The following is a 15,351-nucleotide window of genomic DNA, read 5'->3' as shown; positions in this document are numbered from 1 at the left end:
GTGACACGTACCTGAATGGAGAGGAAGAGTCGGCGCTGGAAGGCGGCAAAGGCGAGAATATGGCGGTAACTGCGTGAAAGGAGAGGAAGAGTCGGCGCTGGAAGGCGGCAAAGGCGAGAATATGGCGGCAACTGCGTGAAAGGAGAGGAAGATTTGGCGCTGGAAGGCGGCAAAGGCGAGAATATGGCGGCACGTACCTGAAAGGAGAGGAAGAGTCGGCGCTGGAAGGCGGCAAATGCGAGAATATGGCGGCAACTGCGTGAAAGGAGAGGAAGAGTCGGCGCTGGAAGGCAGCAAAGGCGAGAATATCGCGGCACGTACCTGTAAGGAGAGGAAGAGTCGGAGGTGGAAGACGGCAAAGGCGAGAATATGGCGGCACGTACCTGAAAGGAGAGGAAGAGTCGGCGCTGGAAGGCGGCAAAGGCGAGAATATGGCGGCAACTGCGTGAAAGGAGAGGAAGAGTCGGCGGTGGAAGGTGGCAAAGGCGAGAATATGGCGGCACGTACCTGAAAGGAGAGGAAGAGTCGGCGCTGGAAGGCAGCAAAGGCGAGAATATGGCGGAAACTGCGTGAAAGGAGAGGAAGAGTCGGCGCGGGAAGGCGGCAAAGGTGAGAATATGGCGGCACGTACCTGAAAGGAGAGGAAGATTTGGCGCTGGAAGGCGGCAAAGGCGAGAATATGGCGGCAGGTGCGTGAAAGGAGAGGAAGAGTCGGCGCTGGAAGGCGGCAAAGGTGAGAATATGGCGGCACGTACCTGAAAGGAGAGGAAGAGTCAGCGCTGGAAGGCGGCAAAGGCGAGAATATGGCGGCACGTACCTGAAAGGAGAGGAAGAGTCGGCGCTGGAAGGCGGCAAAGGCGAGAATATGGCGGCAGGTGCGTGAAAGGAGAGGAAGAGTCGGCAGTGGAAGGCGGCAAAGGCGAGAATATGGCGGCACGTACCTGAAAGGAGAGGAAGAGTCGGCGCTGGAAGGCGGCAAACGCGAGAATATCACGGCAAGTACCTGAAAGGAGAGGAAGAGTCGGCACTGGAAGGCAGCAAAGGCGAGAATATTGCGGCACGTACCTGAAAGGAGAGGAAGAGTCGGCGCTGGAAGGCGGCAAAGGCGAGAATATGGCGGCAGGTGCGTGAAAGGAGAGGAAGAGTCGGCGCTGGAAGGCGGCAAAGGCGAGAATATGGCAGCCCGTGCGTGAGAGGAGAGAAAGAGTCGGCGCTGGAAGGTGGCAAAGGCGAGAATATGGCGGCAGGTGCGTGAAAGGAGAGGAAGAGTCGGCGCTGGAAGGCGGCAAAGGCGAGAATATGGCGGCAGGTGCGTGAAAGGAGAGGAAGAGTCGGCGCTAGAAGGCGGCAAAGGCGAGAATATGGCGGCACGTACCTGAAAGGAGAGGAAGAGTCGGCACTGGAAGGCGGCAAAGGCGAGAATATGGCGGCAGCTGCGTGAAAGGAGAGGAAGAGTCGGTGGTGGAAGGCAGCAAAGGCGAGAATATAGCGGCAGGTGCGTGAAAGGAGAGGAAGACTCGGCGCTGGAAGGCGGCAAAGGCGAGAATATGGCGGCAGGTGCGTGAAAGGAGAGGAAGAGTCGGCGCTGGAAGGCGGCAAAGGCGAGAGTATGGCGGCACGTACCTGAAAGGAGAGGAAGACTCGGTGGTGGAATGCGGCAAACGCGAGAATATGGCGACACGTACCTGAAAGGAGAGGAAGAGTCGGCGCTGGAAGGCAGCAAAGGCGAGAATATGGCGGCCCGTGCGTGAAAGGAGAGGAAGATTTGGCGCTGGAAGGCGGCAAAGGCGAGAATATGGCGGCAGGTGCGTGAAAGGAGAGGAAGAGTCGGCGCTGGAAGGCGGCAAAGGCGAGAATATGGCGGCAACTGCGTGAAAGGAGAGGAAGACTCGGCGGTGGAAGGCGGGAAAGGCGAGAATATGGCAGCCCGTGCATGAAAACAGAGGAAGAGTCGGCGCTAGAAGTCGGCAAAGGCGAGAATATGGCGGCAACTGCGTGAAAGGAGAGGAAGAGTCGGCGGTGGAAGGCGGCAAAGGCGAGAATATGGCGGCAGGTGCGTGAAAGGAGAGGAAGAGCCAGCGGTGGAAGGCGGCAAAGGCGAGAATATGGTGACACGTACCTGAAAGGAGAGGAAGAGTCGGCGCTGGAAGGCGGCAAAGGCGAGAATATGGCGGCACGTACCTGAAAGGAGAGGAAGAGTCGGCGCTGGAAGGCGGCAAAGGCGAGAATATGGCGGCACATACCTAAAAGGACAGGAAGAGTCGGCGCTGGAAGGCGGCAAATGCGAGAATATGGCGGCAACTGCGTGAAAGGAGAGGAAGAGTCGGCGCTGGAAGGCGGCAAAGGCGAGAATATGGCGGCAGGTGCGTGAAAGGAGAGGAAGAGTCGGCGCTGGAAGGCGGCAAAGGCGAGAATATGGCGGCAACTGCGTGAAAGGAGAGGAAGAGTCGGTGGTGGAAGGCAGCAAAGGCGAGAATATAGCGGCAGGTGCGTGAAAGGAGAGGAAGACTCGGCGCTGGAAGGCGGCAAAGGCGAGAATATGGCGGCAGGTGCGTGAAAGGAGAGGAAGAGTCGGCGCTGGAAGGCGGCAAAGGCGAGAGTATGGCGGCACGTACCTGAAAGGAGAGGAAGACTCGGTGGTGGAATGCGGCAAACGCGAGAATATGGCGACACGTACCTGAAAGGAGAGGAAGAGTCGGCGCTGGAAGGCAGCAAAGGCGAGAATATGGCGGCCCGTGCGTGAAAGGAGAGGAAGAGTCGGTGGTGGAAGGCAGCAAAGGCGAGAATATAGCGGCAGGTGCGTGAAAGGAGAGGAAGACTCGGCGCTGGAAGGCGGCAAAGGCGAGAATATGGCGGCAGGTGCGTGAAAGGAGAGGAAGAGTCGGCGGTGGAAGGCGGCAAAGGCGAGAATATGGCGGCAGGTGCGTGAAAGGAGAGGAAGAGCCAGCGGTGGAAGGCGGCAAAGGCGAGAATATGGTGACACGTACCTGAAAGGAGAGGAAGAGTCGGCGCTGGAAGGCGGCAAAGGCGAGAATATGGCGGCACGTACCTGAAAGGAGAGGAAGAGTCGGCGCTGGAAGGCGGCAAAGGCGAGAATATGGCGGCAGGTGCGTTAAAGAGGAGGAAGAGCCAGCGGTGGAAGGCGGCAAAGGCGAGAATATGGTGGCAGGTACCTGAAAGGAGAGGAAGAGTCGGCGCTGGAAGGCGGCAAAGGCGAGAATATGGCGGCACGTACCTGAAAGGAGAGGAAGAGTCGGCGCTGGAAGGCGGCAAAGGCGAGAATATGGCGGCAGGTGCGTGAAAGGAGAGGAAGAGTCGGCAGTGGAAGGCGGCAAAGGCGAGAATATGGCGGCACGTACCTGAAAGGAGAGGAAGAGTCGGCGCTGGAAGGCGGCAAACGCGAGAATATCACGGGAAGTACCTGAAAGGAGAGGAAGAGTCGGCACTGGAAGGCAGCAAAGGCGAGAATATTGCGGCACGTACCTGAAAGGAGAGGAAGAGTCGGCGCTGGAAGGCGGCAAAGGCGAGAATATGGCGGCAGGTGCGGGAAAGGAGAGGAAGAGTCGGCGCTGGAAGGCGGCACAGGCGAGAATATGGCGGCAACTGCGTGAAAGGAGAGGAAGATTTGGCGCTGGAAGGCGGCAAAGGCGAGAATATGGCGGCACGTACCTGAAAGGAGAGGAAGAGTCGGCAGTGGAAGGCGGCAAATGCGAGAATATGGCGGCACGTACCTGAAAGGAGAGGAAGAGTCGGCGCTGGAAGGCGGCAAATGCGAGAATATGGCAGCCCGTGCGTGAGAGGAGAGAAAGAGTCGGCGCTGGAAGGTGGCAAAGGCGAGAATATGGCGGCAGGTGCGTGAAAGGAGAGGAAGAGTCGGCGCTGGAAGGCGGCAAAGGCGAGAATATGGCGGCAGGTGCGTGAAAGGAGAGGAAGAGTCGGCGCTAGAAGGCGGCAAAGGCGAGAATATGGCGGCACGTACCTGAAAGGAGAGGAAGAGTCGGCACTGGAAGGCGGCAAAGGCGAGAATATGGCGGCAGCTGCGTGAAAGGAGAGGAAGAGTCGGTGGTGGAAGGCAGCAAAGGCGAGAATATAGCGGCAGGTGCGTGAAAGGAGAGGAAGAGTCGGCGCTGGAAGGCGGCAAAGGCGAGAATATGGCGGCAGGTGCGTGAAAGGAGAGGAAGAGTCGGCGCTGGAAGGCGGCAAAGGCGAGAGTATGGCGGCACGTACCTGAAAGGAGAGGAAGACTCGGCGGTGGAATGCGGCAAACGCGAGAATATGGCGACACGTACCTGAAAGGAGAGGAAGAGTCGGCGCTGGAAGGCAGCAAAGGCGAGAATATGGCGGCCCGTGCGTGAAAGGAGAGGAAGATTTGGCGCTGGAAGGCGGCAAAGGCGAGAATATGGCGGCAGGTGCGTGAAAGGAGAGGAAGAGTCGGCGCTGGAAGGCGGCAAAGGCGAGAATATGGCGGCAACTGCGTGAAAGGAGAGGAAGACTCGGCGGTGGAAGGCGGGAAAGGCGAGAATATGGCAGCCCGTGCATGAAAACAGAGGAAGAGTCGGCGCTAGAAGTCGGCAAAGGCGAGAATATGGCGGCAACTGCGTGAAAGGAGAGGAAGAGTCGGCGGTGGAAGGCGGCAAAGGCGAGAATATGGCGGCAACTGCGTGAAAGGAGAGGAAGAGTCGGCGGTGGAAGGCGGCAAAGGCGAGAATATGGCGGCAGGTGCGTGAAAGGAGAGGAAGAGCCAGCGGTGGAAGGCGGCAAAGGCGAGAATATGGTGACACGTACCTGAAAGGAGAGGAAGAGTCGGCGGTGGAAGGCGGCAAAGGCGAGAATATGGCGGCACGTACCTGAAAGGAGAGGAAGAGTCGGCGCTGCAAGGCGGCAAAGGCGAGAATATGGCGGCAACTGCGTGAAAGGAGAGGAAGATTTGGCGCTGGAAGGCGGCAAAGGCGAGAATATGGCGGCACGTACCTGAAAGGAGAGGAAGAGTCGGCGCTGGAAGGCGGCAAATGCGAGAATATGGCAGCCCGTGCGTGAGAGGAGAGGAAGAGTCGGCGCTGGAAGGTGGCAAAGGCGAGAATATGGCGGCAGGTGCGTGAAAGGAGAGGAAGACTCGGCGCTGGAAGGCGGCAAAGGCGAGAATATGGCGGCACGTACCTGAAAGGAGAGGAAGAGTCGGCGGTGGAAGGCGGCAAAGGCGAGAATATGGCGGCACGTACCTGAAAGGAGAGGAAGAGTCGGCACTGGAAGGCGGCAAAGGCGAGAATATGGCGGCAACTGCGTGAAAGGAGAGGAAGACTCGGTGGTGGAAGGCAGCAAAGGCGAGAATATGGCGGCAGGTGCGTGAAAGGAGAGGAAGAGTCGGCGCTGGAAGGCGGCAAAGGCGAGAATATGGCGGCACGTACCTGAAAGGAGAGGAAGAGTCGGCGCTGGAAGGCGGCATAGGCGAGAGTATGGCGGCACGTACCTGAAAGGAGAGGAAGAGTCGGCGCTGGAAGGCGGCAAACGCGAGAATATGGCGACACGTACCTGAAAGGAGAGGAACAGTCGGCGGTGGAAGGCAGCAAAGGCGAGAATATGGCGGCCCGTGCGTGAAAGGAGAGGAAGATTTGGCGCTGGAAGGCGGCAAAGGCGAGAATATGGCGGCAGGTGCGTGAAAGGAGAGGAAGAGTCGGCGCTGGAAGGCGGCAAAGGCGAGAATATGGCGGCACGTACCTGTAAGGAGAGGAAGATTTGGCGCTGGAAGGCGGCAAAGGCGAGAATATTGCGGCACGTACCTGTAAGGAGAGGAAGAGTCGGAGGTGGAAGACGGCAAAGGCGAGAATATGGCGGCACGTACCTGAAAGGAGAGGAAGAGTCGGCGCTGGAAGGCGGCAAAGGCGAGAATATGGCGGCAACTGCGTGAAAGGAGAGGAAGAGTCGGCGCTGGAAGGCGGCAAAGGCGAGAATATGGCGGCACGTACCTGAAAGGAGAGGAAGAGTCGGCGCTGGAAGGCAGCAAAGGCGAGAATATGGCGGAAACTGCGTGAAAGGAGAGGAAGAGTCGGCGCGGGAAGGCGGCAAAGGCGAGAATATGGCGGCACGTACCTGAAAGGAGAGGAAGATTTGGCGCTGGAAGGCGGCAAAGGCGAGAATATGGCGGCAGGTGCGTGAAAGGAGAGGAAGAGTCGGCGCTGGAAGGCGGCAAAGGCGAGAATATGGCGGCACGTACCTGAAAGGAGAGGAAGAGTCGGCGCTGGAAGGCGGCAAAGGCGAGAATATGGCGGCACGTACCTGAAAGGAGAGGAAGAGTCGGCGCTGGAAGGCGGCAAAGGCGAGAATATGGCGGCAACTGCGTGAAAGGAGAGGAAGAGTCGGCAGTGGAAGGCGGCAAAGGCGAGAATATGGCGGCACGTACCTGAAAGGAGAGGAAGAGTCGGCGCTGGAAGGCGGTAAACACGAGAATATCACGGCAAGTACCTGAAAGGAGAGGAAGAGTCGGCACTGGAAGGCAGCAAAGGCGAGAATATTGCGGCACGTACCTGAAAGGAGAGGAAGAGTCGGCGGTGGAAGGCGGCAAAGGCGAGAATATGGCGGCAGGTGCGGGAAAGGAGAGGAAGAGTCGGCGCTGGAAGGCGGCAAATGCGAGAATATGGCGGCAGGTGCGTGAAAGGAGAGGAAGAATCGGCAGTGGAAGGCGGCAAAGGCGAGAATATGGCGGCACGTACCTGAAAGGAGAGGAAGATTTGGCGCTGGAAGGCGGCAAAGGTGAGTATATGGCGGCACGTACCTGAAAGGAGAGGAAGAGTCGGCGCTGGAAGGCGGCAAATGCGAGAATATGGCAGCCCGTGCGTGAGAGGAGAGAATGAGTCGGCGCTGGAAGGCGGCAAAGGCGAGAATATGGCGGCACGTACCTGAAAGGAGAGGAAGAGTCGGCGCTGGAAGGCGGCAAAGGCGAGAATATGGCGGCACGTACCTGAAAGGAGAGGAAGAGTCGGCGGTGGAAGGCGGCAAAGGCGAGAATATGGCGGCACGTACCTGTAAGGAGAGGAAGAGTCGGCGCTGGAAGGCGGCAAAGGCGAGAATATGGCGGCAACTGCGTGAAAGGAGAGGAAGAGTCGGTGGTGGAAGACAGCAAAGGCGAGAATATAGCGGCAGGTGCGTGAAAGGAGAGGAAGACTCGGTGGTGGAAGGCGGCAAAGGCGAGAATATGGCGGCACGTACCTGAAAGGAGAGGAAGAGTCGGCGCTGGAAGGCGGCATAGGCGAGAGTATGGCGGCACGTACCTGAAAGGAGAGGAAGACTCGGCGGTGGAATGCGGCAAACGCGAGAATATGGCGACACGTACCTGAAAGGAGAGGAAGAGTCGGCGCTGGAAGGCAGCAAAGGCGAGAATATGGCGGCCCGTTCGTGAAAGGAGAGGAAGATTTGGCGCTGGAAGGCGGCAAAGGCGAGAATATGGCGGCAGGTGCGTGAAAGGACAGGAAGAGTCGGCGCTGGAAGGCGGCAAAGGCGAGAATATGGCGGCAACTGCGTGAAAGGAGAGGAAGAGTCGGCGCTGGAAGGCGGCAAAGGCGAGAATATGGCAGCCCGTGCATGAAAACAGAGGAAGAGTCGGCGCTAGAAGTCGGCAAAGGCGAGAATATGGCGGCAACTGCGTGAAAGGAGAGGAAGAGTCGGCGCTGGAAGGCAGCAAAGGCGAGAATATTGCGGCACGTACCTAAAAGGACAGGAAGAGTCGGCGCTGGAAGGCGGCAAAGGCGAGAATATGGCGGCACGTACCTGAAAGGAGAGGAAGAGTCGGCGCTGGAAGGCGGCAAAGGCGAGAATATGGCGGCAACTGCGTGAAAGGAGAGGAAGAGTCGGCGGTGGAAGGCGGCAAAGGCGAGAATATGGCGGCAACTGCGTGAAAGGAGAGGAAGAGCCAGCGGTGGAAGGCGGCAAAGGCGAGAATATGGTGACACGTACCTGAAAGGAGAGGAAGAGTCGGCGCTGGAAGGCGGCAAAGGCGAGAATATGGCGGCACGTACCTGAAAGGAGAGGAAGAGTCGGCGCTGGAAGGCGGCAAAGGCGAGAATATGGCGGCACGTACCTGAAAGGAGAGGAAGATTTGGCGCTGGAAGGCGGCAAAGGCGAGAATATGGCGGCACGTACCTGAAAGGAGAGGAAGAGTCGGCGCTGGAAGGCGGCAAATGCGAGAATATGGCAGCCCGTGCGTGAGAGGAGAGAAAGAGTCGGCGCTGGAAGGTTGCAAAGGCGAGAATATGGCGGCAGGTGCGTGAAAGGAGAGGAAGAGTCGGCGCTGGAAGGCGGCAAAGGCGAGAATATGGCGGCACGTACCTGAAAGGAGAGGAAGAGTCGGCGGTGGAAGGCGGCAAAGGCGAGAATATGGCGGCACGTACCTGAAAGGAGAGGAAGAGTCGGCACTGGAAGGCGGCAAAGGCGAGAATATGGCGGCAACTGCGTGAAAGGAGAGGAAGATTTGGCGCTGGAAGGCGGCAAAGGCAAGAATATGGCGGCAGGTGCGTGAAAGGAGAGGAAGAGTCGGCGCTGGAAGGCGGCAAAGGCGAGAATATGGCGGCACGTACCTGAAAGGAGAGGAAGAGTCGGCGCTGGAAGGCGGCAAAGGCGAGAATATGGCGGCACGTACCTGAAAGGAGAGGAAGAGTCGGCGCTGGAAGGCGGCAAACGCGAGAATATGGCGACACGTACCTGAAAGGAGAGGAAGAGTCGGCGCTGGAAGGCGGCAAAGGCGAGAATATGGCGGCAGGTGCGTGAAAGGAGAGGAAGAGTCGGCGCTGGAAGGCGGCAAAGGCGAGAATATGGCGGCACGTACCTGAAAGGAGAGGAAGAGTCGGCGCTGGAAGGCAGCAAAGGCGAGAATATGGCGGCACGTACCTGAAAGGAGAGGAAGAGTCAACACTGGAAGGCAGCAAAGGCGAGAATATCGCGGCAAGTACCTGAAAGGAGAGGAAGAGTCGGCGCTGGAAGGCGGCAAAGGCGAGAATATGGCGGCAGGTGCGTGAAAGGAGAGGAAGAGCCGGCGGTGGAAGGCGGCAAAGGCGAGAATATGGCGGCACGTACCTGAAAGGAGAGGAAGAGTCGGCGCTGGAAGGCGGCAAAGGCGAGAATATGGCGGCACGTACCTGAAAGGAGAGGAAGAGTCGGCGCTGGAAGGCGGCAAAGGCGAGAATATGGCGGCAACTGCGTGAAAGGAGAGGAAGAGTCGGCAGTGGAAGGCGGCAAAGGCGAGAATATGGCGGCACGTACCTGAAAGGAGAGGAAGAGTCGGCGCTGGAAGGCGGTAAACACGAGAATATCACGGCAAGTACCTGAAAGGAGAGGAAGAGTCGGCACTGGAAGGCAGCAAAGGCGAGAATATTGCGGCACGTACCTGAAAGGAGAGGAAGAGTCGGCGGTGGAAGGCGGCAAAGGCGAGAATATGGCGGCAGGTGCGGGAAAGGAGAGGAAGAGTCGGCGCTGGAAGGCGGCAAATGCGAGAATATGGCGGCAGGTGCGTGAAAGGAGAGGAAGAATCGGCAGTGGAAGGCGGCAAAGGCGAGAATATGGCGGCACGTACCTGAAAGGAGAGGAACAATCGGCGCTGGAAGGCGACAAAGGCGAGAATATGGCGGCACGTACCTTAAAGGACAGGAAGATTTGGCGCTGGAAGGCGGCAAAGGCGAGAATATGGCGGCAGGTGCGTGAAAGCAGAGGAAGAGTCGGCGCTGGAAGGCGGCAAATGCGAGAATATGGCGGCAACTGCGTGAAAGGAGAGGAAGAGTCGGCAGTGGAAGGCGGCAAAGGCGAGAATATGGCGGCACGTACCTGAAAGGAGAGGAAGAGTCGGCGCTGGAAGGCGGCAAAGGCGAGAATATGGCAGCCCGTGCATGAAAGGAGAGGAAGAGTCGGCGCTGGAAGGCGTCAAAGGCGAGAATATGGCGGCACGTACCTGAAAGGACAGGAAGAGTCGGCGCTGGAAGGCGGCAAAGGCGAGAATATGGCGGCAACTGCGTGAAAGGAGAGGAAGAGTCGGCGCTGGAAGGCAGCAAAGGCGAGAATATGGCGGCACATACCTGAAAGGAGAGGAAGAGTCGGCGCTGGAAGGCGGCAAAGGCGAGAATATGGCGGCACGTACCTGAAAGGACAGGAAGAGTCAGCGCTGGAAGGCGGCAAAGGCGAGAATATGGCGGCAGGTGCGTGAAAGGAGAGGAAGAGCCGGCGGTGGAAGGCGGCAAAGGCGAGAATATGGTGGCACGTACCTGAAAGGAGAGGAAGACTCGGCGGTGGAAGGCGTCAAACGCGAGAATATGGCGACACGTACCTGAAAGGAGAGGAAGAGTCGGCGGTGGAAGGCGGCAAAGGCGAGAATATGGCGGCAACTGCGTGAAAGGAGAGGAAGAGTCGGCAGTGGAAGGCGGCAAAGGCGAGAATATCGCGGCAACTACCTGAAAGTAGAAGAAGATTTGGCGCTGGAAGACGACAAAGGCGAGAATATGGCGGCAGGTGCGTGAAAGGAGAGGAAGAGTCGGCGCTGGAAGGCGGCAAAGGCGAGAATATGGCGGCAGGTGCGTGAAAGGAGAGGAAGAGTCGGCGCTGGAAGGCGGCAAAGGCGAGAATATGGCGGCACGCACCTGAAAGGAGAGGAAGATTTGGCGCTGCAAGGCGGCAAACGTGAGAATATGGCGGCACGTACCTGAAAGGAGAGGAAGAGTCGGCAGTGGAAGGCGGCAAAGGCGAGAATATGGCGGCACGTACCTGAAAGGAGAGGAAGAGTCGGCGCTGGAAGGCGGCAAAGGCGAGAATATGGCGGCAACTGCGTGAAAGGAGAGGAAGATTTGGCGCTGGAAGGCGGCAAAGGCGAGAATATGGCGGCAACTGCGTGAAAGGAGAGGAAGAGTCGGCGGTGGAAGGCGGCAAAGGCGAGAATATGGCGGCATGTACCTGAAAGGAGAGGAAGATTTGGCGCTGGAAGGCGGCAAAGGTGAGAATATGGCGGCACGTACCTGAAAGGAGAGGAAGAGTCAGCGCTGGAAGGCGGCAAATGCGAGAATATGGCAGCCCGTGCGTGAGAGGAGAGAAAGAGTCGGCGCTGGAAGGTGGCAAAGGCGAGAATATGGCGGCAGGTGCGTGAAAGGAGAGGAAGAGTCGGCGGTGGAAGGCGGCAAAGGCGAGAATATGGCGGCACGTACCTGAAAGGAGAGGAAGAGTCGGCACTGGAAGGCGGCAAAGGCGAGAATATGGCGGCAACTGCGGGAAAGGAGAGGAAGAGTCGGCGGTGGAAGGCGGCAAAGGCGAGAATATGGCGGCAACTGCGTGAAAGGAGAGGAAGACTCGGTGGTGGAAGGCGGCAAAGGCGAGAATATGGCGGCAGCTGCGTGAAAGGAGAGGAAGAGTCGGCGCTGGAAGGCGGCAAAGGCGAGAATATGGCGGCAGGTGCGTGAAAGGAGAGGAAGAGTCGGCGCTGGAAGGCGGGAAAGGCGAGAATATGGCGGCACGTACCTGAAAGGAGAGGAAGAGTCGGCGCTGGAAGGCGGCAAAGGCGAGAATATGGCAGCCCGTGCATGAAAGGAGAGGAAGAGTCGGCGCTGGAAGGCGGCAAAGGCGAGAATATGGCGGCACGTACCTGAAAGGACAGGAAGAGTCGGCGCTGGAAGGCGGCAAAGGCGAGAATATGGCGGCAACTGCGTGAAAGGAGAGGAAGAGTCGGCGCTGGAAGGCAGCAAAGGCGAGAATATGGCGGCACGTACCTGAAAGGAGAGGAAGAGTCGGCGCTGGAAGGCGGCAAAGGCGAGAATATGGCGGCACGTACCTGAAAGGACAGGAAGAGTCAGCGCTGGAAGGCGGCAAAGGCGAGAATATGGCGGCACGTACCTGAAAGGAGAGGAAGACTCGGAGGTGGAAGGCGTCACACGCGAGAATATGGCGACACGTACCTGAAAGGAGAGGAAGAGTCGGCGGTGGAAGGCGGCAAAGGCGAGAATATGGCGGCAACTGCGTGAAAGGAGAGGAAGAGTCGGCAGTGGAAGGCGGCAAAGGCGAGAATATCGCGGCAACTACCTGAAAGTAGAAGAAGATTTGGCGCTGGAAGACGACAAAGGCGAGAATATGGCGGCAGGTGCGTGAAAGGAGAGGAAGAGTCGGCGGTGGAAGGCGGCAAAGGCGAGAATATGGCGGCAGGTGCGTGAAAGGAGAGGAAGAGTCGGCGCTGGAAGGCGGCAAAGGCGAGAATATGGCGGTAACTGCGTGAAAGGAGAGGAAGAGTCAGCGCTGGAAGGCGGCAAAGGCGAGAATATGGCGGCACGTACCTGAAAGGAGAGGAAGAGTCGACACTGGAAGGCAGCAAAGGCGAGAATATCGCGGCAAGTACCTGAAAGGAGAGGAAGAGTCGGTGCTGGAAGGCGGCAAATGTGAGAATATGGCGGCAGGTGCGTGAAAGGAGAGGAAGAGCCGGCGCTGGAAGGCGGCAAAGGCGAGAATATGGCGGCACGTACCTGAAAGGAGAGGAAGAGTCGGCGCTGGAAGGCGGCAAAGGCGAGAATATGGCGGCAGGTGCGGGAAAGGAGAGGAAGAGCCGGCGCTGGAAGGCGGCAAATGCGAGAATATGGCGGCACGCACCTGAAAGGAGAGGAAGATTTGGCGCTGCAAGGCGGCAAAGGTGAGAATATGGCGGCACGTACCTGAAAGGAGAGGAAGAGTCGGCAGTGGAAGGCGGCAAAGGCGAGAATATGGCGGCACGTACCTGAAAGGAGAGGAAGAGTCGGCGCTGGAAGGCGGCAAAGGCGAGAATATGGCGGCAACTGCGTGAAAGGAGAGGAAGATTTGGCGCTGGAAGGCGGCAAAGGCGAGAATATGGCGGCAACTGCGTGAAAGGAGAGGAATAATCGGCAGTGGAAGGCGGCAAAGGCGAGAATATGGCGGCACGTACCTGAAAGGAGAGGAAGATTTGGCGCTGGAAGGCGGCAAAGGTGAGAATATGGCGGCACGTACCTGAAAGGAGAGGAAGAGTCAGCGCTGGAAGGCGGCAAATGCGAGAATATGGCAGCCCGTGCGTGAGAGGAGAGAAAGAGTCGGCGCTGGAAGGTGGCAAAGGCGAGAATATGGCGGCAGGTGCGTGAAAGGAGAGGAAGAGTCGGCAGTGGAAGGCGGCAAAGGCGAGAATATGGCGGCACGTACCTGAAAGGAGAGGAAGAGTCGGCGGTGGAAGGCGGCAAAGGCGAGAATATGGCGGCACGTACCTGAAAGGAGAGGAAGAGTCGGCACTGGAAGGCGGCAAAGGCGAGAATATGGCGGCAGGTGCGTGAAAGGAGAGGAAGAGTCGGCGCTGGAAGGCGGCAAAGGCGAGAATATGGCGGCAACTGCGTGAATGGAGAGGAAGAGTCGGCAGTGGAAGGCAGCAAAGGCGAGAATATGGCGGCAGCTGCGTGAAAGGAGAGGAAGAGTCGGCGCTGGAAGGCGGCAAAGGCGAGAATATGGCGGCAGGTGCGTGAAAGGAGAGGAAGAGTCGGCGCTGGAAGGCGGCAAAGGCGAGAATATGGCGGCACGTACCTGAAAGGAGAGGAAGAGTCGGCAGTGGAAGGCGGCAAAGGCGAGAATATGGCGGCACGTACCTGAAAGGAGAGGAAGAGTCGGCGCTGGAAGGCGGCAAAGGCGAGAATATGGCGGCACGTACCTGAAAGGACAGGAAGAGTCTGCAGTGGTAGGCGGCAAAGGCAAGAATATGGCGGCAACTGCGTGAAAGGAGAGGAAGATTTGGCGCTGGAAGACGGCAAAGGCGAGAATATGGCGGCACGTACCTGAAAGGAGATCAAGAGTCGGCGCTGGAAGGCGGCAAAGGCGAGAATATGGCGGCAGGTGCGTGAAAGCAGAGGAAGACTCGGCGGTGGAAGACGGCAAAGGCGAGAATATGGCGGCAACTGCGTGAAAGGAGAGGAAGAGTCGGTGGTGGAAGACAGCAAAGGCGAGAATATAGCGGCACGTACCTGAAAGGAGAGGAAGACTCGGCGCTGGAAGGCGGCATAGGCGAGAGTATGGCGGCACGTACCTGAAAGGAGAGGAAGACTCGGCGGTGGAATGCGGCAAACGCGAGAATATGGCGACACGTACCTGAAAGGAGAGGAAGAGTCGGCGCTGGAAGGCAGCAAAGGCGAGAATATGGCGGCCCGTGCGTGAAAGGAGAGGAAGATTTGGCGCTGGAAGGCGGCAAAGGCGAGAATATGGCGGCACGTACCTGAAAGGACAGGAAGAGTAGGCGCTGGAAGGCGGCAAAGGCGAGAATATGGCGGCAACTGCGTGAAAGGAGAGGAAGAGTCGGCGCTGGAAGGCGGCAAAGGCGAGAATATGGCAGCCCGTGCATGAAAACAGAGGAAGAGTCGGCGCTAGAAGTCGGCAAAGGCGAGAATATGGCGGCAACTGCGTGAAAGGAGAGGAAGAGTCGGCGCTGGAAGGCAGCAAAGGCGAGAATATTGCGGCACGTACCTAAAAGGACAGGAAGAGTCGGCGCTGGAAGGCGGCAAAGGCGAGAATATGGCGGCACGTACCTGAAAGGAGAGGAAGAGTCGGCGCTGGAAGGCGGCAAAGGCGAGAATATGGCGGCAACTGCGTGAAAGGAGAGGAAGAGTCGGCGGTGGAAGGCGGCAAAGGCGAGAATATGGCGGCAGGTGCGTGAAAGGAGAGGAAGAGCCAGCGGTGGAAGGCGGCAAAGGCGAGAATATGGTGACACGTACCTGAAAGGAGAGGAAGAGTCGGCGCTGGAAGGCGGCAAAGGCGAGAATATGGTGACACGTACCTGAAAGGAGAGGAAGAGTCGGCGCTGGAAGGCGGCAAAGGCGAGAATATGGCGACACGTACCTCAAAGGAGAGGAAGAGTCGGCGCTGGAAGGCGGCAAAGGCGAGAATATGGCGGCACGTACCTGAAAGGAGAGGAAGAGTCGGCGCTGGAAGGCGGCAAATGCGAGAATATGGCAGCCCGTGCGTGAGAGGAGAGAAAGAGTCGGCGCTGGAAGGTGGCAAAGGCGAGAATATGGCGGCAGGTGCGTGAAAGGAGAGGAAGATTTGGCGCTGGAAGGCGGCAAAGCCGAGAATATGGCGGCACGTACCTGAAAGGAGAGGAAGAGTCGGCGGTGGAAGGCGGCAAAGGCAAGAATATGGCGGCACGTACCTGAAAGGAGAGGAAGAGTCGGCACTGGAAGGCGGCAAAGGCGAGAATATGGCGGCAACTGCGTGAAAGGAGAGGAAGACTCGGTGGTGGAAGGCAGCAAAGGCGAGAATATGGCGGCAGGTGCGTGAAAGGAGAGGAAGAGTCGGCGCTGGAAGGCGGCAAAGGCGAGAATATGGCGGCAACTGTGTGAAAGGAGAGGAAGAGTCGGCGCT

This window comes from Aptenodytes patagonicus, chromosome 1, assembly GCF_965638725.1.
Source record: "Aptenodytes patagonicus chromosome 1, bAptPat1.pri.cur, whole genome shotgun sequence".
NCBI classification, from domain to species: domain Eukaryota; kingdom Metazoa; phylum Chordata; class Aves; order Sphenisciformes; family Spheniscidae; genus Aptenodytes; species Aptenodytes patagonicus.
Note: the sequence above shows the minus strand (reverse complement) of the source record.